This window comes from Phascolarctos cinereus, unplaced genomic scaffold (assembly GCF_003287225.1).
Source record: "Phascolarctos cinereus isolate Bilbo 61053 unplaced genomic scaffold, phaCin_HiC Scaffold_4;HRSCAF=312, whole genome shotgun sequence".
Taxonomy (NCBI): domain Eukaryota; kingdom Metazoa; phylum Chordata; class Mammalia; order Diprotodontia; family Phascolarctidae; genus Phascolarctos; species Phascolarctos cinereus.
In genome coordinates, this window is record NW_027555847.1 from 367,150,129 (window position 1) to 367,158,971 (window position 8,843).

The 8,843-nt window shown below is 41.7% G+C and overlaps 1 protein-coding gene across 3 annotated transcripts in view; it reads left to right on the forward strand.

Annotated features, from left to right (window-relative positions):
- The first annotated feature begins 458 nt into the window (after window positions 1-458).
- Window positions 459-8,843, forward strand: part of CCDC68 (coiled-coil domain containing 68) — a 79,809-nt gene continuing 71,424 nt past the window's right edge. The window contains exon 1 of one of the 3 annotated variants that reach the window (XM_020994496.2): window positions 459-697. The gene's annotated coding sequence lies outside the window, so the exon portion shown is untranslated. Of the gene's footprint in view, window positions 719-740; window positions 841-8,843 lie in introns of those variants that run through there. The other 2 variants (XM_020994488.2, XM_020994507.2) reach the window with 2 other exon arrangements.

The following is an 8,843-nucleotide window of genomic DNA, read 5'->3' on the forward strand; positions in this document are numbered from 1 at the left end:
CAACTTGTACTCATATTATTGGTATCCAAATGTATGTTTTTATGTAATGGCATTGCAAACAACTTTTTACACGTGTAAATGGAACGATCATTTTGATTGTGCCTCCAACCTTGCCTGACCTTGAAATGGGCTTCTGTTCCTTTCTCTGAAAAAGAAAAAAACAAAACAAAACAAAAAGAAGGGTCTGGATTCCTGGATTCTGTGAATTGTACCAGCCCTTCCTGCTCTCAAATTCTGTGATAAATTCTGTGGGGAAGTTTGAATTAAGCACAATAAATTTCCTTATGTTTGGATGTGTATTTGTATTCTTAAAGGAGGGTGGGTAGGCGATAGAAACCCAAGCGCACGGACATCCGTATGGGTGGTCGGAGTTAGAAGTTGAGATGCAGAAGTGGGGGAGTCCAGAATACACAAGGTCTCCGGGAGAAGAGGAAGTGCTGGGGAGGGAGCCCAGCAGGTCCCAGGGGACGCCGCTCCAAGGAGCCCACGCCTGGGCGGACTCCGGACTCTGTCCCCGGCCGCACCCCCTCCAGGGCGGAGCATGTGCCCAGTGGCGCCCGGCGGGATGCCCCTCCCCTGGGCAGCTGAGACTGCAAAGCTCCCGGGAATGGTCGGAGCGGGAGAAGGACCTCGGACCGTATTTGCTAGGAGCCCCCAGACCAGGGCATTCTCAGCCCCCAGCTGCCCGGAGCCAGAGGTAGCCGCGGCCAGGAGCGAGGTTGGGACTGCATCTTTCTGGGCTGCACCTGGTGCCTGGGGGCGGGGATTCCCCACCGCACTTTCCCCTGGGGTCCCGCGGGCCTTGGTGGAGCCTCTTCACTAGACTGCGCCGGGGCTGTGGTCAGTTTCCTCTGTGGTCAGTTTCCTCTCTCTTCTCCTTAACCGTGCGCTGTTCTAGGGCTCCAAGGGCAGAAGAAAGCGCACAGGATCCCGAAAGGGGCGTTCGAATCCAACCCCCGCCACTCCCGCCCTGTGGGACCTTGCACAAGATGCTTTACCGCGCTGGACTTTACTTTGCTCATCTGTAAAATGAGTAGGGGGTGGTGGTGATCGACCTCCAAGGTCGCTTTCACCTCCAGATCTGTGATCTTACGCACTTTCATGTCCTTGGTTGGGAGAGGTTGACTTCCCAACATGTTGCTTGACTGTGATGGTTGTGTGGCTTGGTCTCGCGGATATTTCATTTTCTCTGTGATTTATTGATGACTTATATAGCTCTAGTCCATATTCAGAGTATACTCACTTTGTATGCTTATCATTAGTTTCTATAAATTAGAACTTTCTATATACTCATAGTAGAAACATAGAATTTCACATATTTATTTAATCTAAGTAGGAATTTTCTCTGCAGAATTCTCAACAACTTTTACTTGAAAATTTCCACTGAAGAGGAATTCACCATCTCCTTATACAGCTCAGTCCACCGTGGGGTGACTGACTTTTAGTAAGCCTTTTCTTACCTGGAGCCTAAATTTGTCTCTGCAAAGTCTAGGCATTATGACTGAATAGGTGGAGAAAAGCCCCTTTTTGTCATCCATCCCCTATTCGCCGTGGCTTGTTTGTGATGGGGATTAGAGTACCGTTGGACATTTGGGAGCTCTGAGTGTTTTTAGGAAGAAAAATTAATGGGTGGTTTTGTGTTATTGGCTCCCCAGGTTTCAGAGAGGTAAAAGAAGCAAAACTGCCATTTGTTTGTCACTTAATACTTGCCTTTTCTGCTCCAGTAGAAGTATCATAAGGTGATTTGCAAAGAGGGATCATTTTTCCTGGAAGGAATAGAAGAGACACAACAGGCCAGTGGTGAAAATAATTTTGCATCTTCTAACCCCTTTGGGGAAAAAAAAATCAGTAGACAAGAAGACACAAGCCAGCATCAACTTTAACATAATATGCCACCGAGCTGTAGGCATTTTAAAAAAATTAAGTCTGTGTAAGAAAAATGTTTCTTGCTTGGTTTGAAGTCCTTTCAATTCCTTATTATTGAAATCTAAGCTACATGAAGAGTGACAAAATAGAAGAGGAAATCATTCTTCATTAGCTGTAGGAGGGAAGGGGACCAGAGTGATCTCTCTTGTTTTGCTTCTGTCTAATGTTATTAAAAATTCACCTTTTTGTAAGTCACAGTTTCCAGAAATTTGAACTCTTCTGATGTCTCCTATGCCTTGGCATTGGCAGACACAATTGGTGATGCTGTCACACTATTTGCCCCCCCCTTTTTTTTCTCTACGGGATTTGAGAGCAAATTTTGCTTTTATAGCTACTGAAGAAAAGCCACTACCCTCAGGAATAAACAGAAATAGGAAGTACCCTGATTTCCCTCCTGTAAAGGGACACTTATCAAGGAAAGAAGTAAAACGTTACGTTAATATCACTCTAATTCTAGGCTGGGGGTGGGGGTGGGGAATAAAAAAAACCTTTACATTCAAGTATCAGTAGCCCCTCCCCCCATCAAAATGTAAAGAACACTCTTTTTTAAAATGCAGAGGCTAATTAGGTATTATTTATGATTATGAATCATAGTCATAGAATGCTAGATTTGAAAGGGACCCAACTACTACAGGTGTGGAAACTGAGGCCTAGAGAGGTTAAATGATTTGCCCAATTGATCAACAACTGTTGACTGGCCTGCAGTTCACTTAGCACTATCTTCTTAGGATCATGGAATGTTAGGAATGAAATCCAGGGGTTCTTAACTTTTTTGATGTGTCACAGACTGTCTTTGGCAGTCTCATGAAGCCTACTGACCCTTTCTTAGAACAATATTTTCAAATGCAGAGAGTAAAAATACATAAAATTACAAACAAAACTAATTATATTGAAATAAGGATGAATGTTTTTTTTTTTCTCATTCAAGGCCATGAACCCCTTGAAATCAATCTGGGAGCCTTAGCTTAAGAAATTTTGATTGAATCCAACCCCTTACTTTTTTGTGTGAGTGAACTGAGGCTTTGAGAGGTGTGAATTACCCAGTTAATCAGATGGCTTATAATATGATTAGCAGTGGGGCTGAGGTTTTAAAATATTTAGCCAAGGTAACCACTTAAACTGTTTCATTTTTAATATTATTTTTCACTGTAACATTATTAGTTTCCATAAATTAATCCTTTCTATCAAGCCATCGTAGAACTATAGAATTTCACATATGGGAGAGCATTTAATGTAAGCAGGAATCTTCTCTGCAGAATTCTTGACACCCAACTTCTACTTGAGAATTTCCACTGAAGGGGAATTCAACTTCTCCTTTTACAGCTCAGTCCACTATGGGGTAACTCTGATTGTCAGTAAGCCTTTTCTTACCGGGAGCCTAAATCTGTCTCTCTGCAAAGTCTACCCATTGTTCCCACTTCTGCCCTGTGGGATCTGAAAAGAACAAATATAATCCTTCTTCTGTATGACTGAGGTGATTTCTGGGAGGGCTTTGTTTGAGGAGATACTCTAGGGGCTGGCTGATTACGTGAGACGGGTGTGCCCTACAGTATGTAGGGTATCAGTGACAGTGGATTTCTGAGAGTTGAGCTGTATATGGGAGAGCCCGTAATCAGATGTCCGCCACCACAGCCAGTCACTGTGCTTAGGGCCTATAAAAATTAAAATGCATTTTTGACCATATGACTGATATTTAGGGTGATAAATTCTTTTATCTGAAAAAAACATTATGCATTCACCAAAGAACCCATAAATCAGAAGTGACTAAGGCCTATAGAAGTAACCTTAGTTGGGCCTACTCACTAGTCATAATAGCAGGTTTTTACAAAAGTTTGCAAAATGCCTTACACAAAGCCCATCTGATTCCCACATCTGTCGTGAGGTAGGCACTGCAGGTATTATCACCAATTTACAATGAAGAAAATCAGCTGGCATTCAATCATATACTGATTCGTTTAATATTATTTGACACTGTGTCTTGTTTCCTGAAGTGGATTTTAAGCTTTTTGAGGGCAAGGACACTTTTATACATACATAACACACACACATATGCATATGCATGTGTATATATATGTATAAACATATACATATATACAAATACAGACACACACATATGTGTATATGTGCATATTTGTATCTTTTGATAGCTGGCCTGGAAGCCAGAGCTAGACACTAAGATGGTAGATGACTAGAATCTGGATTAATAGAAAAGGGAGGCCCTCCAATAAAGGACGGCTATGACTGGGCTCATGGCATATTCGTAGAATTGTAAAGAGTGGCAAAGCTGAAGCAAAGAGTATATGTGAGCAAAGTAGTAGAAATGAAGGTTGGAAACAGAGTGGAGCTAGAGATGATAAGGGACTTTGGGAGTCTGGCAGAAGCTATAGAAAGACCTCTGAGTTGCTAATAGGAACAGACTGCTTTAGGGTATAGACTATTTGCTGACAGATTCTGAAATTTGCCTGTTGGCAAAGGAAACTTTGTTGTTTTTGTCTCAGTTCTTACTTAGTGACTTAATTTCAGCATCTTGGTATCTTAAGATACTATGGTGGATGCCTTAAAAAGCACATCTCAGGAAGGAAGGAGAAAGTTATAGATTTCATCATATATATGTGGTAAGTAGGATATTGTAAAAACATACATATAGCATAACCTGAATATTATAATGTTTCAGTTTTTACCAAAATAATTATTACATTATAAACTACATGAAAGAAAGGATTTAGTAATCTTTATTTCCCCTAGCAGCCAGGCATAACAATATTAGCCAGCATTTATATAGTACTTTCAAGTTTGCAAAGCAATTTTATATAGCTTAAATAATTTGATATATTATAATATCATCACATTATACCTTCTGTCATATGTACATAGATATATTTTTGTTGTTGTTCATTTGCTTCCATTGTGGCCAACTCTTCCTGACCCCATCTCAGAAATACTAGAGTGGTTTATCATTTCTTTCTCTACCTCATTTTAAAAATGAGGAAAATGAGGCAAATGGGTTAAGTGATTTACTCAGGGTCACACAGCTAGTAAGTGTCTCAGGCCAAATTTGAACTTAGGAAGATGAGTCTTCCTGACTCCGGACCCTGTACTCTATCTGCTGCACAACTTAGCTGCCCTGGGTTATATACACTTGCACAAAACACATATGTATATACATATGTGCATGAATATATATACTTGTCCACAACATAGTGGATATCCGACACATAGAGGATAGGGAGGAAAACCTGGGTGGCTCGGTGACACAGTGGATAGAGTGCTGGGCCTACAGTCAGGAAGACCTGAGTTCAAATTTGACTTGAGGACACTTACTAGCTGTGTGACCTCAGGCAAGTCCCTTACCTGTTTGCCCCAGTTTCTTCATCTGTAAAATGAGGATAACAACACCTACCCCCCAAGATCGCTGTACGGATTATTAAGGAATGTTAAGGAGTTCCCTGAATTTGGATCAAATGAGATTAAGAATTGGAAAGCACATAATGCAGTGATTGGCACTTAATATGTGCTATATAAATATTAGCTAATATTATTGCTGCCTCTGATATATACTGGCTTTGTGACCATTGCAAGTCACAACCTCTCAGGCCAGGGGTCAACAAACTATAGCCCTAGGGCCAAATCTTGCCCTTGGAAAGCTAAGACTTTTTTAAAATTTTCAAATATAATGCAACTTTACTTTAAAAAGTTAAAAAAAAACCAACTTTGTTAGCTCGCCACTGACCCCTGCTTTAGGCAGCCTTCTATGACGGTCGTAAGGTGCTGATCTACATTGGTGGAGAGAATTTCCTCTTTAGGGAGTTCCGTGTATCAATGAAATCGCATATCTAGGCCCTATCCCTCTATCTCCTCCACTGCCTAGCACAGACCTTTGCACAGAGCTGGTGTTTAACAGATGGCTGGTGAATGGGTAAGTGGATGAAATGATGATGCCAAAGGATACAACACAGCCCTTGCTGGCCTGTGGGTTCATCTTTTGTACGGTTAGCAGGATCCGTTTTCTGTAATGCTACCCTCAAGCTGACTTTCTAATTACCCTGTTTGCTTCGCCAGCAAATCATGTATTTTGAATAGCCATTAACCCTTTTGTGCTGGAGAAATTGGTTTATTATAGAGGATATGCCCAGGAGGTGCTGGGTAATCCATCCTTGGGTCTCAGTAACCAGTAGGTAGAGTTCCTTGGCAAGGTTAACCCCTTGTTAACAGGATGAGGCATTTTTCTGGCCTTACTATCTGCTTGATAAGATATAAACTTGCCCTATATCTTGTCCTCACTGGCCTACATTAAGGATGTTAGGTTGAGTTCAGCCATTTTGGGGCTCTATATTTCAGTTATGCCATTAGCAGGGGGAGCTAGACAGAATGAAAGAGATGATAGAGGAACACTGGTTGGACACACATTGAGTCTAGCGTCCCAGAGGAAAGCCTGTGTGGCCATTGGCCTAGTACCAGCTCCCTGTTAATTCTGACTCAAGACAAAATGAGAAACTTGAAATCATTGAACAGTTAACAAATGGAGGTTTACTTTGCCCTAACACAGCGAGGATATGCAAGAATGATACAGTGGCACTTAGATCCCCCCACTTCTCACATCTGGGAATCAGGGCAAGCAAGGTATGATGAGTTGTTCAGTCTTCAGAAGTTCACTAAGTTAGAGGGGACTTGACTCCATATTGCTGGGACTTTTTATACCCTTAGGAGAACAGGAAGCTGAAGCTAGGGAAGCAGGGACCAATTAGGTCTAGGGGACAAATTTGTTGACTTGTAGGGAAAAAGTAATCCTTGTCACTGGAAATGTCGAAACCCTGGACCTTTAACACGTGACTTCCCTGGGAAACCAGGTACAGCAAGGAGCCACAAGGCTGCAGGAGAGGAGGGAAACACCTGGCCTCAGAGCTGGTAGCAGGAAGAGTTCCTAGGCCTGGTGTGGATCTCTCGTAACATTAGTTAAGAGAGCTGAGGAGCTCCTGGACCCACCAAAGGAGCTTCTGGACAAGTGTGATTTCCTAGACCAAGCAGGATCTAGCACCACAGAGCAGTAGGGTAGAACCGTGATATCAGGGAACAAAATCTGGACCTTACTCTTTGCCAGTATAGTTGGAAACTGTGCAAGGTGGGGGAATTGATTGACTATCTAGCCTGATTTCCATATGTGTCTGTAGAGGTGAACCTTAAAGTTGTGTTACTTTAGAAAATTAAGGTAAACTGAGAGACAGTGGTCTGAACATGATCAATTTATCAGTTAGGCTAGCAGTAACCAATAAATTGGGTCAACAACCTCTCTCAATGACCAAAGACCTTGAGGTAGGCTTCACCAGTCTTAATATAGTTTTGGGGAGTATAGAATTGGCTAGGTGGGGAAGGCAATTCAATTGGTTACAGAGTAGATAGCATTGTGGGGGTGGGGACAGCATGATTGGTTATTTAAAAAAAGTGGGCAAGCACACCCAGGTGAGGCTACTGATCCCCCTCTCTCTGACAATTAAGGAATGTTCATTGTTTTATGGGACCCATCAGCATCTTGCAGACCTTGTTAGTAGACCAGAGTTAGCAGACTCCCTGGCACCTAGAAGAGTTAGTTAGGGAGATAAGACCCTCCTTATGTGAACAAGGACAGGCAAGGATGAACAGTACATCTTGTGGAAATGTACCAGGTCAGCTTGTAGGCCTTCAAAGAAAGCAAACATAGGTCATGGAATTTTCCAGGCACTGAAAGTATGAGGGATAACAAGTTTCCTTTTAACTAACTCAGAGGGGAAACTGAACTGCTGTGACTAAGAAATGTTAATTGTTTGAGTCCACCTGCAAGGTTAGAGATGGTGGACCAGGCTCCCTAGTGTCCACATGTACCCCGTAAGCATAGCAGATTTCTGTGAGGCAAGAATAGAGCAGTGATTAGTAGGAGAACTGGATTTCTAAACTTAACTCATTACAGGCCAGATGAATTCAGAGACAAGGAATCATGACTTCTTAGGCAGTTGCTGGACAAAATCAATGAACAGTAAATAGGATCAATTATAAAATGCTACAAATCAATATAATTCCTTTGGTAGTACTGTAAGTCTAGGGCAAAGGTGTCAAACACTGAATGCTGTGAGGGAACCAGATTAAAATGTAATTCGGAAATATTTTACAAAATAGATAAAAATACAATAGAACAAAAATAACATAAATATGTGGTTTTCATTGATGTCCAACTCAAATAGAAGTGGGGGTCACTAAACTATAAATAAGGATGCTGGATGCATGTTGACTTAGTTTTAAAAGGTAATATATTTATTATACTTTTAATTTATTTTGTCAAATATTTCCCAATTATATTTTAATCTTGTTTCCACACACCTGGAACTGTTGTTGGTCATATGTGGCTTTGCGTTTGACACGTCTGGCCTAAAAGACTATACAGGGAAGAGGAAGGCCCGCTTGGAAAAGAAAGGAGCTTGTCTTTACATGTTATGAACTTGGAGTACAAGTCTTCTATGTTTCCTATCATTTCCCTTCTTTATGAAAGTCTAGACGTCAGCTGGGCAGCCAGCTGGTGCAGTGGATGGAATGCTGGGCCTGGAGTCAGGAAGACCTGAGTTCAAATGTGGCCTTAGACACTTACTAGCTGTGTGATCCTGGTCGAGTCACTTAACTTCTGTTTGTCTCAGTTTCCTCAGCTTCGAAATGGGGAGAATAATAGCACCTACCTCTTCAGGGTTGGTGGATCAAATAATATAATAACTGTAAAGCACTTAGCACAGAGCCTGGTACATAGCAAGCCCTTTGTATATATTACCTATTATTATAACTAGAAGAGACCTTAGTGATCATGTAAGCCCAAATCCCTCATTTTATAGATGAGAAAACTGAGCCTCAGAGAGCTTTTCATTACTTGCAGAGCTGGGGTTGGAACCTAGGTCCTCAGA